General features: G+C 40.7%; 1 non-coding gene across 1 annotated transcript; it reads left to right on the top strand.

The window, feature by feature from the left end:
- Nucleotides 1-9,906: 9,906 nt before the first annotated feature.
- Nucleotides 9,907-9,984, top strand: TRNAV-CAC (transfer RNA valine (anticodon CAC)). Its single transcript has one exon. It is a non-coding gene; the product is annotated as a tRNA-Val (tRNA).
- The last annotated feature ends 6,698 nt before the right edge of the window (nt 9,985-16,682 follow it).

The raw sequence follows: 16,682 nt of genomic DNA, 5'->3' as shown, positions 1-16,682 counted from the left end.
AGGTGGGGGCAATTATATAACTTTCCATAGGAAAAAAAATATGCACAGCTTCTTTGAGCGTGTAGCAGGGCATTATTCCTCCTCCTCATCAAAGTGATTATCCCCATCTTCATCATCCACTGTGGGCTCACAAACACTGCAGGGAGAAGTAGGGACAGAGGCAAAGGGTATGCCCAGAAGAAAACTTCAGGAGACAGTAGCATGTCCTTAAAAAAGCACCAGAGTAGGAATCAGGAGACTGGGGTCTTTGATAAATTCCATAACCTCTTGATCCTCCATTTCCTCAGCTATAAAACAGAAATCACATTTGATTTGTCAGTCTTAACTGATTGTTAGGATTATCCAAGGAAATCAGTATCTGAGACCTCTGAAGTTCTGTATGGCTATAAAGAGCTATAATTTTTCATGTAACAATCTATTTAAGAGATAGCAGGGCATTAGAATCAGACAGACATAAGTTTAAATCCTGAGTCCTTTATACCAGAACTATGTGATTTTGGATGGGTTACTTAATTTTTCTGAACTTCTTTTCATTTTTTTCTATGTGGCTAATATTAGAATGGATATAACAATAAATTAACTGCCATGTTGCTAGACATAGCACTTGGGTACCTTGTTCATGTAAGCTTGATTTTGAAATGTGATAATTTTAAATGAACATATACATGTGGAGGATTTCAAGAATCTGACAAATTAAACCTTGTCATTTATTTAGTAAATAAATGGAAACTTTGGTGCACTATATAAAATATATCATGCAAAATGATGAGCAGGAGGAAGCACAAGCTGGAATCAAGATTGCCAGGAGAAATATCAATAGCCTCAGATATGTAGATGACACCACCCTTATGGCAGAAAGTGAAGAGGAATTGAAGAACCTCTTAAGGAAAGTAAAAGAAGAAAGTGAAAAAGTTTGCTTAAAACTCAACATTCAAAAAACTAAGATCATGGGATCCAGTCTCATCACTTCATGGCAAATAGATGGGGAAACAACAGAAATAGTGACAGACTTTGTTTTCTTAGGCTCCAAAATCACTGCAGATGGTGACTGCAGCCATGAAATTAAAAGACTCTTGCTCCTTGGAAGAAAAGCTATGACCAACCTAGACAGCATATTGAAAAGCAGAGACATTACTTTGCCAACAAAGGTCCATCCAGTCAAAGCTGTGGTTTTTCCAGTAGTCACATATGGATGTGAGAGTTGGACCTTAAAGAAAGCTGAGCACTGAAGAATTGATGCTTTTGAACTGTGGTGTTGGTGAAGACTCTTGAGAGTCCCTTGGACTGCAAGGAGATGAAACCAGTCAAGTGTAAAGGAAATCAGTCCTGAATATTCATTGGAAGCTAAAACTGCAATACTTTGACTACCTGATGTGAAGAACTGACTTACTAGAATAGACCCTGTTGCTGGGAAGGATTGAAGGTGGGAGGAGAAGGGAACGACAGAGGATGAGATGGTTGGATGGATCACTGACTTGATGGACATGAGTTTGAGTAAGTTCCGGGAGTTGGTGATGGACAGGGAAGCCTGGTGTGCTGCAATCCAAGTGGTTGCAAAGAATCGAACATGACTGAGCGACTGAACTGAACTGAATTGAACTGATGCTGAAGCTCCAATACTTTGGCCACCTGATGCAAAGAACTGACTCTTTGGGAAAGACCCTGATGCTGGGAAAGACTGAAGGCAGGAGGAGAAGGGGATGACAGAGGATGGGATGGTTGAATGGCATCACCGACTCAATGGACATGAGTTTGAGCAAGCTCCAGGAGTTGGTGATGGACAGGGAAGCCTGGACTGCAGTCCATGGGGTCACAAAGAGTTGGACGTGACTGAGCAATTGAACTGACTGATCTAAAATATATAGTGCAGACTAAATTAATTTTCTGAAGATGAGGCCATAATCTGTTTTCCTCCTAGTGATGTGACTCAGGAGAACTCAAGAAATTTCAACCAATTAACTACCTTGATTGTATGATGCTCACAAACAACATAATTGTTTTACATCAGATCTCAGAACTCAGTAACTAACTTGAGTAGGAGTTGCTATGGAATATTAAAATAACATCAGTCAACTGGAAAAATGAATTACCTGTGATGAGTTACAAACAATAAATGTAAGAAGATTTTACTTATAAAAATGTTTATGAATGGCATGTAACATATGGGGAGATAATTTAAATCAAATTTTAAAAATAGATGAAAGACTGAAAATAGACACACATACTCCCAAGACCACTGAATTTGGTGAACAAAAACTTTCAAACCTATTTGACCAGTTTACCATGTAGGAAAGAGGACAAAATAACCCTGTTGTCTTTTTTTCAGTGTTATGGTTCTATTTCTGATGCAACTTGAAGAAGAAAGTCATTCACTAGTAGAAATAAAGCATTGATTCAATGATGAGACCATTGTTAATCAGATAGCAATAAAGAAAAAAGAATCATGAGAAAAATATACTAAGGTCAAAACTCATGATTTAATAGGAAAACAAATATGAGGATCCATGGATAAACAAGAGTCACCTGAAAAGATGGGTAACTAGAATCTCCTGGACCAAAAGACTAGAGGTCAAAAAGTAAGAGAAGGAGAGAGATGAGGCTTGTGTGTCCCATCTTGGAAGCCCCCCCAGAACAGCAGTGTGGGGCGCCAGCTACCAGGTGATAGCTGATGTCAGCTCTTGGACACGATGCTGGAATCTTGGACTTCCATGACCCACTGTCTGAAGAAAAGCTTTCCTGTGTCCTTTTCTACCTGGTCCTGGCCCCCTTGTTAAGACACGTGCAGTCACCTGTGACCTGTACTCTGAATTTGAGTCATTCTAGACTCTTCTATTCTCTTTTGAGGCTGAGTACAGCCTGTTTTTTTTCTTTCCACTTTCCTGGTTGGGAAAAAAAATGTGAATAGAAGAGAAATAAGAACGGGTGGATAATGTGGAAGGGCATTAGACCTACTTGTAATCACAGGTGCCTTGTTAGGACTGATTTATGTTTGGCCAACTTAGAAAATGTTTTTACCAACACAATCCAGTCCTAATTCATAGGGCTATGTAGTCCTTCACCCTCAATTGGACTTAAACTACTAACATGATTTAAACTCTGAAATGCACACATTGCCCAAGGCAAGGATTTAAAGTGAGAGTCAAGTTTGCAGTCTTCTACAAAGTATACTTTCTCACCCCCTGTCACTTCTCTAGTTACCAGATCTTTTCCAACCTGTCTGGACCTTCTGGGGCTCAGGCATAAATCAGAAGAAATGTAGTTGGAAATGGCTTCCTTTTCTTCAAAGCAACGTGTACCCACCTCAATGGCGCATTAGAAATCCATAACAGCGCATGTGGTTTCCATTATGCCAAGGGAAAGCCTGTCTTAACTGCTCTAAACTGTCTCTCCAGTGTATGACTTCAGAGCCCAGGCTGATTTAAAAAACTGTGGAGAAGTCCTTGGGTTAAAATCAGGAAGAGATCTTCTAGGATCATAGATCTAGGTTCTTATTCTGAGAGACACAGGGAGTGTCTCTGATGTATGTATGGTGGCTTGGCATGCTCTTTGAAGAAGAGAGTATACTATGAGATTTCTGGACTCTAAATATCACTAGCCTTTTGGGACTTTAAAACTCTTCTGAAGCTGTTCCCAGCCTGAGCCAGAATGATCACGAGAGGCCTGGGAACAAACATAAGACACGCAGCCTTGAGGCAACAGCAAAATGCTCATGGCATTTCCCCCAACACACACACTTTTTTTTCTCTCTTTCTTTATCTTCCTTCCTCTCTACCTTCCTCTTTCCTTCGCTCCTTCTCTTCCTTCTTTCCTCCTACAATACTTTTGTTATTGTTTGCTTGACTTTCATGGTATATTTCTTGGCATGCTGGATAGGTGGAAAAGGTTAATACATGGTACATATTTGTCAAATGTCTTCTGGCTCTCATGATTTTTTCCAAGATGGTTATTATTTTTAATCTGTTACTGCTTCCATCAGTGGGGAGTAGCACTGAAGTCCATATACAAATGGGTTAACCACCATTACAAATGGATCATTATGGGCCACTGAGAGTCATCTAATAAATAGGGAGACCAAGGACTGAGAAGCAAACACTGAGGAGAGCTCTTTCAGGGAGTATACCAAGAGATACAGTCACAAGCCTTGTCCACCAGGCTAGTGGAGGAGAGAAAAACTGTTGAGAGCCAATGCTTTTTGCACACTGATTATTCATTCACTTAATAAACATTATTTGAGCACCGTCTCTGTGCTTGGAAGTCTTCTGGGTGCCATAGACAAAGCAAGGAACAAAAGAGACAAAGATCTGACTTACTTTGTAGTATAAGGGACCAGTTGGGCTTCCCTGGTGGCTGAGACAGTAAAGAATATACCTGTTCAATGCAAGAAACCCAGGTTCGATCCCTGAGTCAGGAAGATCCCCTGGAAAAGGGAATGGCTACCCTCTCAGTATTCTTGCCTGGAGAATTCCATGGACAGGGGAGTCTGGCAGGCTACAGTCCATGGCGTTGCAAAAAGTCAGACATGTCTGGGTGACTTTCACTTTCACTCCATATATGTGACTCTATCTGATGTTCCTAAGAACTATATAAGAGAGATATTATTTCCAGATTACACACGAGTAAACAAAACTTCAGAGAGGTCAGATTACCAGTTTATTAGGGAAAGATCCCAAATCTCCAACTAAGTCTATTTGATTCCAAAGCCTGTGCACTTCCTATGTTCCCTCCTGGCCTTCAGAGGCTAATGAAATCATATGAGATATAGCAGGGTTAGTACCAACTAGGCTAAGAACCAACGGAGAATAATCTAGATGAGAGAGACCTGGGAAAGCCGGGAGCAGCCCATGAGAATTTCATAGAAGCATCCAGTCTGAAGGATGGGAAGACAGAGCTTAGATGAGAGAAAAGAGGGGAAACAGAGGACACGAGGGTACAGAGGCACATGTGTGCATGAGCTTGTTTCGGAAGAGCAGAAATGGCCTAAATGAAATGAAAGAGTCTCATTGGGAAAAGTTTGGAAACCAAACTAAAGAGACAGAGCCACAGTATAGGTCCTCTAGCTCCATTATTGCTAAGAGATTTTTTTTACCTTTTCAAAGTTACCATTTCTTTGTCAGTGAGATAGGGGGAAACCATAGACAGTTTTTTAGGTGACTTCAACAATGACCAGCTAATAGGAACATTTGTTAATTTCTGGACAAAGGGTTAGCCCATGATTAGACTCCCATCCAGGGCACATTTTTTAATATCCACTCAGATTCTTCCTTGAGAGGGCTTGGTGTTCATATAACTGGATACATGCGTATTTAGCCAATAAAACTGGTTGAAGAATGTGAGAAATTTATCTACTACATGAAGTCATTGTTTCATATTTGTCTGAAGCTCCCAGTGGACTCTGAACACCAGATTTTCATTCCCCTCTGCTTTCCACATTGCTCTTTCCCATGAGGAGATTCTTTTGATATCAGCATGGGGTATATGGAATTCTTTGGGGGTGAAAGGTGTTCTTTCTATTATAGTAACTTTTTATTTAACCAGTTCATTTCCATGTAAAAGCTGCTATGGATGCAATAAAATTAGAAGGGGCATATCAGATTTGCTTTTTAATTTTCCTCTGGTAGGGCAAAGTTGCTGAGCAAATTTGTTGAGCAGCTGGAATGGTTAAGGTCACACTAACTTTGAAAAAAGAAGGTCCTGACATCAACATACCCAAAGATCTGAATAATTCTGGGCTGCCTCCAATTCTGAAATCCTTTCCTTCAGGCTGTTCATTTCTCCCTTTCTTTCTCCCACACTGGTCTCTGGCTTTTCCCCTTTTCCTAATGAACCCAATACTATGTGAATGTTTTAATTTTACCTGCTCTAATGCAAACAGTTCCTATGGTATAAACTTTAGGTCAACTTTATCAAGTATTATGTGCTTGGTCAGCTCAGGAAAAAAAAAAATCACTTTCTTCGGCCCAGATCTCGTGTAATTGCATGAATTCTCTGATTTAGCTATTTAGTTGGCTCTGCAAATCTATCCCAAGGTGCACTGACTGCAGAGATGGAAGGGAATTCATTATATACTCCCTGCTGAAATGGTGACCTGCAAATAATGATGCGGAAATCAACCTTGATCGCTGTGCTTTCCCTTTCGTCTAATTTCTTCTGAACTTTAGACTGTAACTTGTTTTTGGCTGGATAGCCCCAGGACATACTGGAGTCTGACCAAGGGGGTGCCGAGACCTGGATTTTCACACCCTGAAGCTGGTAACAGTTTTGACTTCAATGCCTTGAAAAGTAGGTGATTTCAATTGCCCTGTTTCCTTTCAGGGGAAAACGCTTTCTTTGCACCTAAACAATCTTCCGGTGCTTTTGACTGACAGGCATATTGTTATGATTATGACTGGACTTCTTGACTCCTGCAGGGATAGCATTTAAAACTGCCTGAGACTGGCACAAATCAAAATATTCATCAACTTAAACTATGTCAGCTAAAATGGAAAAGCCAAAATTGTAGTGTTTTATATCATGTCAGAAGTCCATGAACACGGTGCAAAACCGCTTAACTCTTTCCCTGCCCAAAGAAAATTGTAGCATGTAATAGAAGGTATCTGGATTTTTTTTTTTCCAAAATTATGTCTATCATGTAAATGCCTTATATTTCTCCTCTTGTAATATCCATTGATTTGGGAAGGAGGGGGCTTATTGATTCAATTAACTCTTTCCTTTGTTCCCATTCATTGATTCATTTGATTCTTCAGTGGATGCTTTGGAATCCTATATTCCGTAGGACACGGTGTTTGCCTTTGTTGGGAAGAGAAACCAATTCTTGCCCACAGTTGCTGGTCGCAATAGAAGAGAGAGAGACTGTGTGTGTGTGTGTGTGTGGGGTGTGTGTGTGTGTGCTCAGTTGTGTCCAACTCTTCGAGATCTCATAGACTGTAACACTCCAGGCTCCTCTATGTGTGGAATTTTCCAGACAAGAATACTAGAGTGGGTTGCTATTGCCTACTCCAGTGGATCTTCCCAACCCAGACATCGAACCTGAATCTCTAGCATCTCCTGCATTGGCAGGTGGATTCTTTACCACTGCATCACCTGGGAAGCCCCCAAAGAGAAGCTAGACATACCTCTAAATGGCTATGAAATAAGCAGTCTGGTAGGTAATACATGATAGATACAGATAAGCTGCCAAGATAAAGGTGAAGTTACTTCCACCCAGGGAGCAGTAAATCAGACATCTGAAGAGTTATCTGTCCAACCTCCTCTTTTTCAAGAATTTTCCTTTCTTCCATTGGAAGTGGACACTTTGGCTGTCTTTTCGTAAAATGAGATTTCGTTCTTCCCTACAAGCACTCTCTCAGCTATTGTTGCTAGATCATTGACCACACTGATCAGTCAGTTCCCTTAGAATTTGTATATTAGAACAAGAAGATTTCAGTCTCAGCACAGTAGCAGGGAAGAATTCAGATTCGGGGCCAGAGAAAGCCATGGAGTAAACAGAGACAATATAAAAACAGAGAAAGATGGCTTATAATAGAAATTAGGTCCTTGGTGCATTTGTGGAGCGTGATTACATTTCTGTCTCAGTCTTCAGCTCTTCTCCATTCCTCCCAGCACCTGCATTTCATTTTCAGGGAGCCAGTGGGCAAGAATGGGTTGATCTGTATTACTTACATCCCAAAGAACCCTCTCTAATGCAGAAGACTAAGAAAGGAGAAAGACGAAAGACCGGTTCATCATTTAACAAAGAATGAGAGAGAGAATAGGAATCTTAGTGTAGCGGGATAATATTTTTATGTATTAACAAATGTGTTTTTCCCCGTGATTTCCTGTTACCCTTGACCCTCCCCCACCAGGGCAGCTAGACTGTGAGTCATTCCTTGCCTCAAGGGAGGGTTGTCACAGCAGAACCAGAGAACAAAAGAGCCAAATGCTTGGCTTTTGAGTTTAAAAAGCTGAGCTTCAGGCTTCAGACAAAAAAGATTTGGAAGAATATTTGATCAACATGAGCCAATTTTTTTCTGCCCACGTAAAATAAAAATTCCCCTGGCTGGGAGACAAGTTTTTCTAAAGCTTTTCTAAAGGGTGAGATGCTGGTGAGTCCCGGAAAGGGAATCTTGCACTCTATTCTTACGTCTTCCACAGTCAGGCTGAACCCTGACTTGAGCATGAGGTTCTGAGAACAAAGAGGCTTATGCCTTATTTCCATGTTGCAAGCCAAATGATGGCAAACTTCCAAGATCCCCTCTATACAGCTTTGTACCAGAGACACTACCTGGAACATCTAGAGCAAAAGAGTATGGGTCGCCTCAGAGAATTTTCCACGGCCCTAGAGTGGCAAAGACACTGTGAGCCTCATATTTTCTTAGGTCCTGAGAAAGGTATAGAAGCAGTCAAAAGGGAGCCAGACAGGGAAGAATTCCACAGTCCGGTCCAAGGGATACTGAAGATGTAATCCACATGGATTGAGTGTGAAGGACAAGTGGCACCATATACAACTTAGAGGATGCCAACCTGGACATGTAACAACCAGACCCTGAAACATGTAAAGTCAACTCTGGGAAAGTAGCTCAGCTTCCCTTCAGGTAACAATCTGAACTTGACCCACAATTCTTTCTTTGCACTCTGCACTGCATGCTTTCCCAAACAAAGGAAATGATCTAGTGGTTTAGGCATCATTTAGATTCGGCACACTAGTTCACCCTAAGGGATGCTGACCTTCCTCATGGCCAACTTGTATTTTGTTGCCTCATATAAAAGCAAGGCTTCCCTGGTGGCTCAGTGATAAAGAATCTGCTTGCAATGCAGGAGACCTGGGTTTAATATCTGGGTTGGGAAGATCCCCTGGAGAAGGAAGTGGCAACCCACTCTAGTATTCTTGCCTGGGAAATTGCAGGGACATAAGATCCTGGTGGACTACAGTCCATGGGTTCGCAAGAGCCAGACATAACTTAGTGACCGAGTCACCATATAAAAGCAAGAATTCCTGATTCAATCCACTACTGCACCACATCAATTTCTTGTTTATTTATAAAAATATTTTTTTATTTGGCTGCACTGGGTCTTCATTGTGGCACATGGGATCTTTGATCTTCGTTCTGGCATGTGGGATCTTTTTTTAGTTGCACCATGAAAACTTGGTTGCAGCATGTAGGATCTAGTTCCCTAACCAAGGATCAAACCCAGGTCCCCTGCATTGGGAGCTCAGAATCTTAGCCTCTGGACCACTGGGGAAGTTCCTTAACTGTTTATTGTTGCATAAAGAACCATCCCTAAAACTGAATCCATTTAAAACAATAATATTTTTATTTGCTTCTGATTCTGTGTATAGAACATAAGGACTAGCCCTCTGATCCTCGTCCAAATTGACGACACACAGAATGGGGTCAAAACAAATAACACAATTGTTTTAAGTCACTATTTTCCCTCAAAGTCTTGTTTATTGAGTCATGTTTATGTAGAATGAGATCCATCCTTTTAAATGCTTAGTTTTAAAAGCCATACCTGATTTAGATGATATTTAGATAACAGTGGATTTAGACTTTAGATGCTGGAATGAGTTAAGAGTTTGGGAGCTATTGGAATGGAATTTGTTGTAACAGCATCCCACTTCTTGCTGTCAAAATGTGTATTAGTCAGCTTGGGTTGCCATAACAAAATACCACAGGCTAGATGGTTCAAACGTTAAAAATGTATTTCTCATAGCCCTGGAGGCTGGAATACCAAGATCAAGGTTCCAGTTGATATGATTTCTTGTGAGCATTCTCTTCCTGACTTGCAGATGGCCATCTTCCTGCTGTGTCCTCATGTGGAGGAGAGGAAGGGAGAGAGAGTGCGAGAATATGAGGGCTTTCTGTTGTCTCTGATCAGATCAGGGTCCCATCCTTATGACCTCATTTAACCTAAGCTACCACCTAATAAGTTTCTGTAGTGTAGTGGTTATCATGTTTGCCTCACATGCAAAAGGTCCCCGGTTCGAAACCGGGGTGGGGAGAAGCGTTTCTCTTCGGAGTTTGCATTTGGGCTTCCCTGCTGACTCAGAGGTTAAAGCGTCTGCCTGCAATGTGGGAGACCCAGGTTTGATCCCTGGGTCGGAAGATCCCCTGGAGAAGGAAATGGCAACCCACTCCAGTATTCTTGCCTGGGAAATCCCATGGATGGAGGAACCTGGTGGGCTACAGTCCACGCAGTCGGAAAGAGGCAGACAGGACAGAGGGATTTCACTTTCACCACCTAATAAGACCTGTCTCCAAATACAGTTACATTGGAGGTTAGAGTTTCAACATAACTTATTTCAGAAGGACTCAGTTCAGTTCTCAGTGGAGGTACTGGGTCTTATGAGGCATTGGGAGGCTTATGTTGGCTCCCTAACATATATAAAAGAGATTTTATAAACCTCAAAGAGGTTTTCATAAGAAATAATTGTAATGTGACTGTGGAGTTATAAGTGATCACCACTAAGATTCAGAGAAACCTACAAAGGTTTAAGAGAATTGAATTGACAAAATCACCACCAGTTTGAACGAAAAGAGACTAAGACTTTCCAAAATGAAAAGAGACTTCCGGACCCTTTAGAACAGGAAGCAGGCACGAGAAAGCTACTCATTTGCAAATATGGGTCATTTCTTATGGAAAATGTAAGAGATCTCAAAGTGTGGAGCTGAGAATGTGAACCAGGGAGCCACTCCCAGAAAGTAGCCCTAGGCTCTCATTACATTCCCTGGTCCCAGAAGAGAGAGACCTGACAACATATCCTAGGCTTCTGTTTGCCTTTTATTTCAGAATGCCTTCTATTTGCCTCATGTTCTTCTTCTTCTTTTTTTTATTTTTTTTTAAAAAATATTTATTTTAATTGGAAGCTAATTACTTTACAATATCGTAGTGGTTTTGCCATACATTGACATGAATCAGCTATGGGTGTACATGTGTTCCCCATCCTGAACCCCCCTCCCACCTCCCTCCCCATCCCATCCCTCTGGGTCATCCCAGTGCACCAGCCCTAAGCACCCCATCTCATGCATCGAACCTGGACTGGAGATCTGTTTCACATATGATAATATACATGTTTCAATGCTATTCTCTCAAATCATCCCACCCTTGCCTTCTCCTGAAGCTATCCTTCCTGTTTCCCCTTTGTACGTTGATGTGTAGTTAGGACAGGTAACTTTTCATTTTAGTTTATAGGTCTTTAGATTGTGAGGAGCCACGCTGGGGGGATACACCCGAGAAGCCTCACCTGCGTGGCTGAACCACACTGACTCCATTTTGTCAGCTCCATCTTAGACCTACAGTCCTGCCCTCTCCTCTTTCTGCATGGCTGAGCTTTAGCCAACTCAAAAGGAATGCACCCAAGTTAGATAAGTTCTCTATCAACTTTTACTCTTGCCTTCATCTAATACAAAAACTGGAAGAATGCATTTTGCTAACACAGATGAGATGGTTAGTGGTCATGAGACCCCCAGGAGTTGGGGAGGAGGAAAACCTCCTGGTTCCTGCCAACACAGACATACTTCTCCCTAGTAGTCAGATTCTATTTTTGGCTTTGACCCCTTTAAATTCCCCTGTATCCTTTTGTGAATGTCTCTGGATCATCATCCTCCTGATCCTGCCTGTGTGGAAGATACCCACAATAAACTTCATATTTGCACTTAGTGGAGTCACCTGCTTCATTTCTTGGTCTCAAAGTTTCTTAGTTTGGAGGATATTATTCAATATATCAATCTTCCCATATTCATTCATATCTGCATTTGATCAAATGATAAGATCCTGAACTCCATGCCTGAAACCAGAATGGGAAAGGATGTTTGGGGGAGGAGGTGAGTACATTTTGTATGTGGAATGATTGAAAATTGTAATAATGGGGGGTGAGGGGAACAGACTGTGTTACATTGTTTGCAAAGATGGTCACAACAATTCCTCCCATTTCTATCTGATTGACCCTGTGCAACATACCTTTTCTGTTCCTCCCTTCAAGATGTAGAGTCAGTTTTGCCACCACTTGAATCTGGGCTAATTTAGTGACTTGCTTTGACCAGTGGAATGCAGCAGATATGATGAGTGTGAATACTAAGTGTAGGTCTCAACAAGTATTGCAGCTTCCGCTCTTGCTATCGTGGAACCCTGGGACCTTCATGAGTATAATTTCAAGCTATCTCTCTTGAGGATAGGAGGCTAAATAGAGGGGGGAAAAGCCCAAGATTTAGGCATTGCCAATAGCCAGAATGTGAGTGAGGCATTCTTAGACTATCTAGCCCCAGGAAAGCCATCAAAATGCTGCAACCAGATGAGTGTTCCCCAGCAATAGTTGTAAACTTCTCTCCACAGCCTAGACCAAAGTCCTGACATACGGAATCATGAGCAAAGAGAAGCAATTGCTGTTTTAAGACACTAACTTTTGGCTGATATATGTAGATAACTGATTATATGTAGATAACTGATATATGTAGCTTGAATGACAGACTTGGTTTCTCTTCTTGACTAGAATGCTGCATTAGCAATAGGAAGTTGGGGGAGGACAGGTTGGGGTAATTTTCCTCATCTAAGGATTATTACAGCATGGGTAATAAAGACTTTGGGGACACATTCCTCAGCTCATACAGTGGGATCTGATTTCAGAATTTCCTCAAGTCCTCTCCAGGCAGCAGCTCTATTCTCACACCTGCTCTCTGCTGCTTGAAATTCCTTTAGCTGGGGGTTAAGACTTACACTACACAAATTAAAGTACATTACTTTAAAATATTCCATTCATTAAAATGCAGACACCCTGGGGAAAACTAACCTACCAACTTAGTTTCCCCAAGATGTAAGTAATTTTGTCTTAGTCTGTTAGGGCTGCTATAACAGAAAATTACAGGACATTTGGTCCTGTCAAGAATGCCTATAAGATAGTTGGTTCATAAGACATTTGGTTCATGCCAAAGCGTCCTTGATATTTGGTTCCATCCAAAACCATTTGGCATGGACCAAATACTGCTCATAGAAGCTTCGGACAGGACCAAATGTCTGAAAACCTAACAGAATAGTATATAGATGGGGTAACTTATAAACAATAGAAATTTACTTCTCAAATTCCAGAGTCTGGGAACTGCAAGATCGAGGTGTTGGCAGATTAAGGTCTAGTGAGGACCCGCTTCCTGGTTCAAAGATGATTTCCTGTGTCCACACATAGTGCAAGGGATTAGAGATGTTTCTGCTGTCTCTTCAGTTCAGTTCAGTTGCTCAGTCATGTCCGATTCTTTGCGGCCACATGGACTACAGCACGCCAGGTTTCCCTGACTATCATCAACTCCCGGAGCTTGCATCAAACTCATGTCTGTTGAGTTGGTGATGCCATCCAACCATCTCATCCTCTGTCATACCCTTCTCCCCTTTCTCTGCCATCTCTTACAAGGACTCAAATACCATTCATGAGGACTCTGCCCTCATCACCTAATCACCTCCCGAAGGCCTTACCTCCTAATAACATCACAATGGGGCTTAAATTTCAACATAAGAATCTTGGAGGAACTGTATTCAGATTTTTCCTCAAGAATAGATTTTGAGAGAAAGAGTGAGAGTACTGGTCACCAGAAGGAGGGCCTAAGCTATTTAAGATAAATGATTGCTTGCCTAGAATTTTGTCCAGGGGATAGCCTGAGACAAAATCTACTGACATAGGGGGATGCTGAGGCTCATACATACAAAAAATCTTACCCTCTGACTTTGGTTCAGATTTGTAGCTATCTTCTGAAGTGATAAGAATCATAGAACCATGGAGAGACATCTGGCAATAAGATACCTACCTTTGTCTGCTGGGCTTTGCAGGGCATGCCAGTTTAGAAACTGTTTACCCCCCCTTATGGCTACTGAAGATGGAAGAGTTCTCATCCTGCGGAGGCCTGCCTCCGTCATATTGTGGGGTTCAGTTGGTCACTAGCTCTAGAGTTCTCCCTCACTCCCACTGGTAGCACAGCAGTAGGGAAGGGAAAGCTCAGATTAGAAGGCTGGACATATTTCTGGATCTATGTGATACTTGGGGCCATGGCTACTGGTAGTTTCTGAGGGAAATGTACATGAGATAAATGAGCCAAGATAATAAAAATAACTTGTGGTTGCTTCAATTATTTTTCAGTTATAAAATCTGGGTCTAAGCAACTATAAGTTCTACCAGGCTGGGATTCCTTTTATATGGCTATGAACTTTCAATCTGTGACTTAACTGTTTGTTTCTCCTTGGTTAAGAAAATGAGAAATGGACAATTCTGCAGGGTTTTAAATTAGATGAGGGCTCTGGTGTAAATAGTTTCAGGATGCTGGGTATGGCTAATGGCTACATGTAAAGTACACATGGCAGTATTACCCAACAACTGAAATAACAGCTCATGAAATGACTCTTCTAACTCCCCTTATTCATTTCCTTCTACTTTTCCCTCTATGAGCTTGATACTATACATTGCAAGGTTATTATTTCACTCCTCATATGGACCTTTGGCCTAGTGAATTATCCCTTGAGGCATGCTATAATCACTGAGAAATGTGCTCCCTGTCACGTCTTATTGCTTAATTATGGCTCTATTTTAGACACCCAGGGTCATTTGGCTTGAAAAGACTTCTCTTATGTGCAATCTTTGAATGTACATCCATGCTGTTATCCTTGAGTTTATATGACCGTTCCATTTCCATCTTGTTCTGGCTTGGACAATAATTATTGCCCCCTGGTTCAGCAACACCTTGAATTATTGTAATAAGCTATTATATTTATGCTCTTCGCCATATAAGATACTACCGACCCTTTGTCAGAAAGATATGTACTTAAATTTCATTTTTCCAATTTTGATTTTTTCTTAACTGATAAATCTCAGTGGGCCCCCTGTTTTAAATCATGTCATGCAAAAAACTTCCCCATTTTCCAATTTACTTTTGCTCTATTGACCACAATTTTTTAACTCAAAATCTGGACATGTTGTCTAGCAGAGGTTTTTTGTTGTTTTTTCTGTTGTATATATGTTGTTCTTCAGTGCTAAAGACAAACTAAGATACAGTAGTTTCTAAATATATTCAGACTATTTAAAATTAGAAGTACTTTAAAAATTGGGGACTTCTGGAGGATGCATCACTGGTCACTTATTTTGCTTCCCAAAAATTATACATTATGTTTTGCTACCAGCATTTGTTTTATGCAAGTAAATCTTAGTCCTTCAAGCAGACTATAAACTTAAGGACAAAAGGCACAGAATGTATACCATACCATTTATATAGTTCTACATGTATCTTACACATTTGTTTTTTGATCAGCTGCATGAAGAGATAATGTTGTATTTTCAAGAAAAACTGGGATTAGGAGCTTGCAAAAGTGGCCTGACATTAAGGTAAAGACAGACTGGAAAATACTGTCCAGTTTCATCCCTCCAGAGAGTAGTTCAAGTCTGGCCTGGGATAGATCTATGTTGAGAAGGGGTATAATTACCCTGATCCAGAGTGGCCCCAGGTCTTGTCTGGCAGACTGAGTTATATCTATCAAGGCCTTTGGAAATGCTGACTTAGCTCCTTAGAAATACAAAACCCATAACATCATTTATAAAGGTCAGGGGGAATGGCCTGGGTCAGAATAACTTGAGTTCGTTTTGTGCCGGTGCCTCAAAAGAGGAAGTTGCTGAATACTTAAAGCTCCTTGAGAGTACTATGTTGCCAAATCCAAACAAAGAATGAGAGAAGTTTACAGCTGAGTTTTTTAACTCTGTAATTCAAATGGCAATCCAGCAATGAAATACGTTCTAGGAATTCTAATCAGAGATTTTTAACATCTGACTTGGAAACCAGCTGTGTTCTCAGTGAGTACGAAGATTTACCACCTGCAATTGTTATAATTCAGGAGAATTATGCAGACGAGAAACACTTGAAAAAACTCTTCATTTTTAAATGCAATTTTAAAAACCATGCTGTAGGGAAGTTGGATTCTCAGAAACCTATAAAAATGGCTCATATATAAAGAGAGTAGGGCCTCAAGTTGCAAGAACCTTTAAATTCAGGAATTCAATTTTACTACTCTTCAAAGTATGCTTTTTAAAGATAATGAGTGAAAATTACTACAATATTCTAAACACTATCTTTTAAATAGAACAAGTGAGATAACAAAGCAGTTAACTCTGAAATTACATATCACATTATTAAGAGCCTTGTAACAGCTAACTGAGCAGTGGAAGGAAAAGGAGTTCACCACCAGAGAACAGTTCTATGAAGCACCCCAGTAAATTCATGGCAGTAATTTTGAGCCAATAGTTTCATTCATAGAAAATAACAATTATTGTGGATTTCTGAATTCATATATCAAAAGCCTTTCAAATGTATTTTATGATTTTAAAAGATACCAGGGCTATCCTGGAAAAGCCCGTGCATGTGGTCCTCATACCAATAAGCCCCCATTCTCATTCATTTGCTCTGTTCCTCTCACACATGGGAGACAGCTGCCTTGTACAAAACTGATGCAATATAACTTTTGTCACTTATATCATCACCTGAGCACTTGGATACCACCCTGGGAAAGTCAAGCAAGGTAAAATAATGGTTTCAGGGACTTTTATAGACATATTTGAAAGCATTTCACATGTACAAACACAAATCCTGAATATGTTGTAAAGCAAAATTTTCAAGAGGAAGAATGCAGTGAGCTTCATGGCCTTACATATGTAAGAGACATATCACGATTTTAAAACTGCAACT

This window comes from Muntiacus reevesi, chromosome 5, assembly GCF_963930625.1.
Source record: "Muntiacus reevesi chromosome 5, mMunRee1.1, whole genome shotgun sequence".
Taxonomy (NCBI): Eukaryota; Metazoa; Chordata; class Mammalia; order Artiodactyla; family Cervidae; genus Muntiacus; species Muntiacus reevesi.
This window is presented reverse-complemented; position numbering and strand designations above follow the sequence as displayed.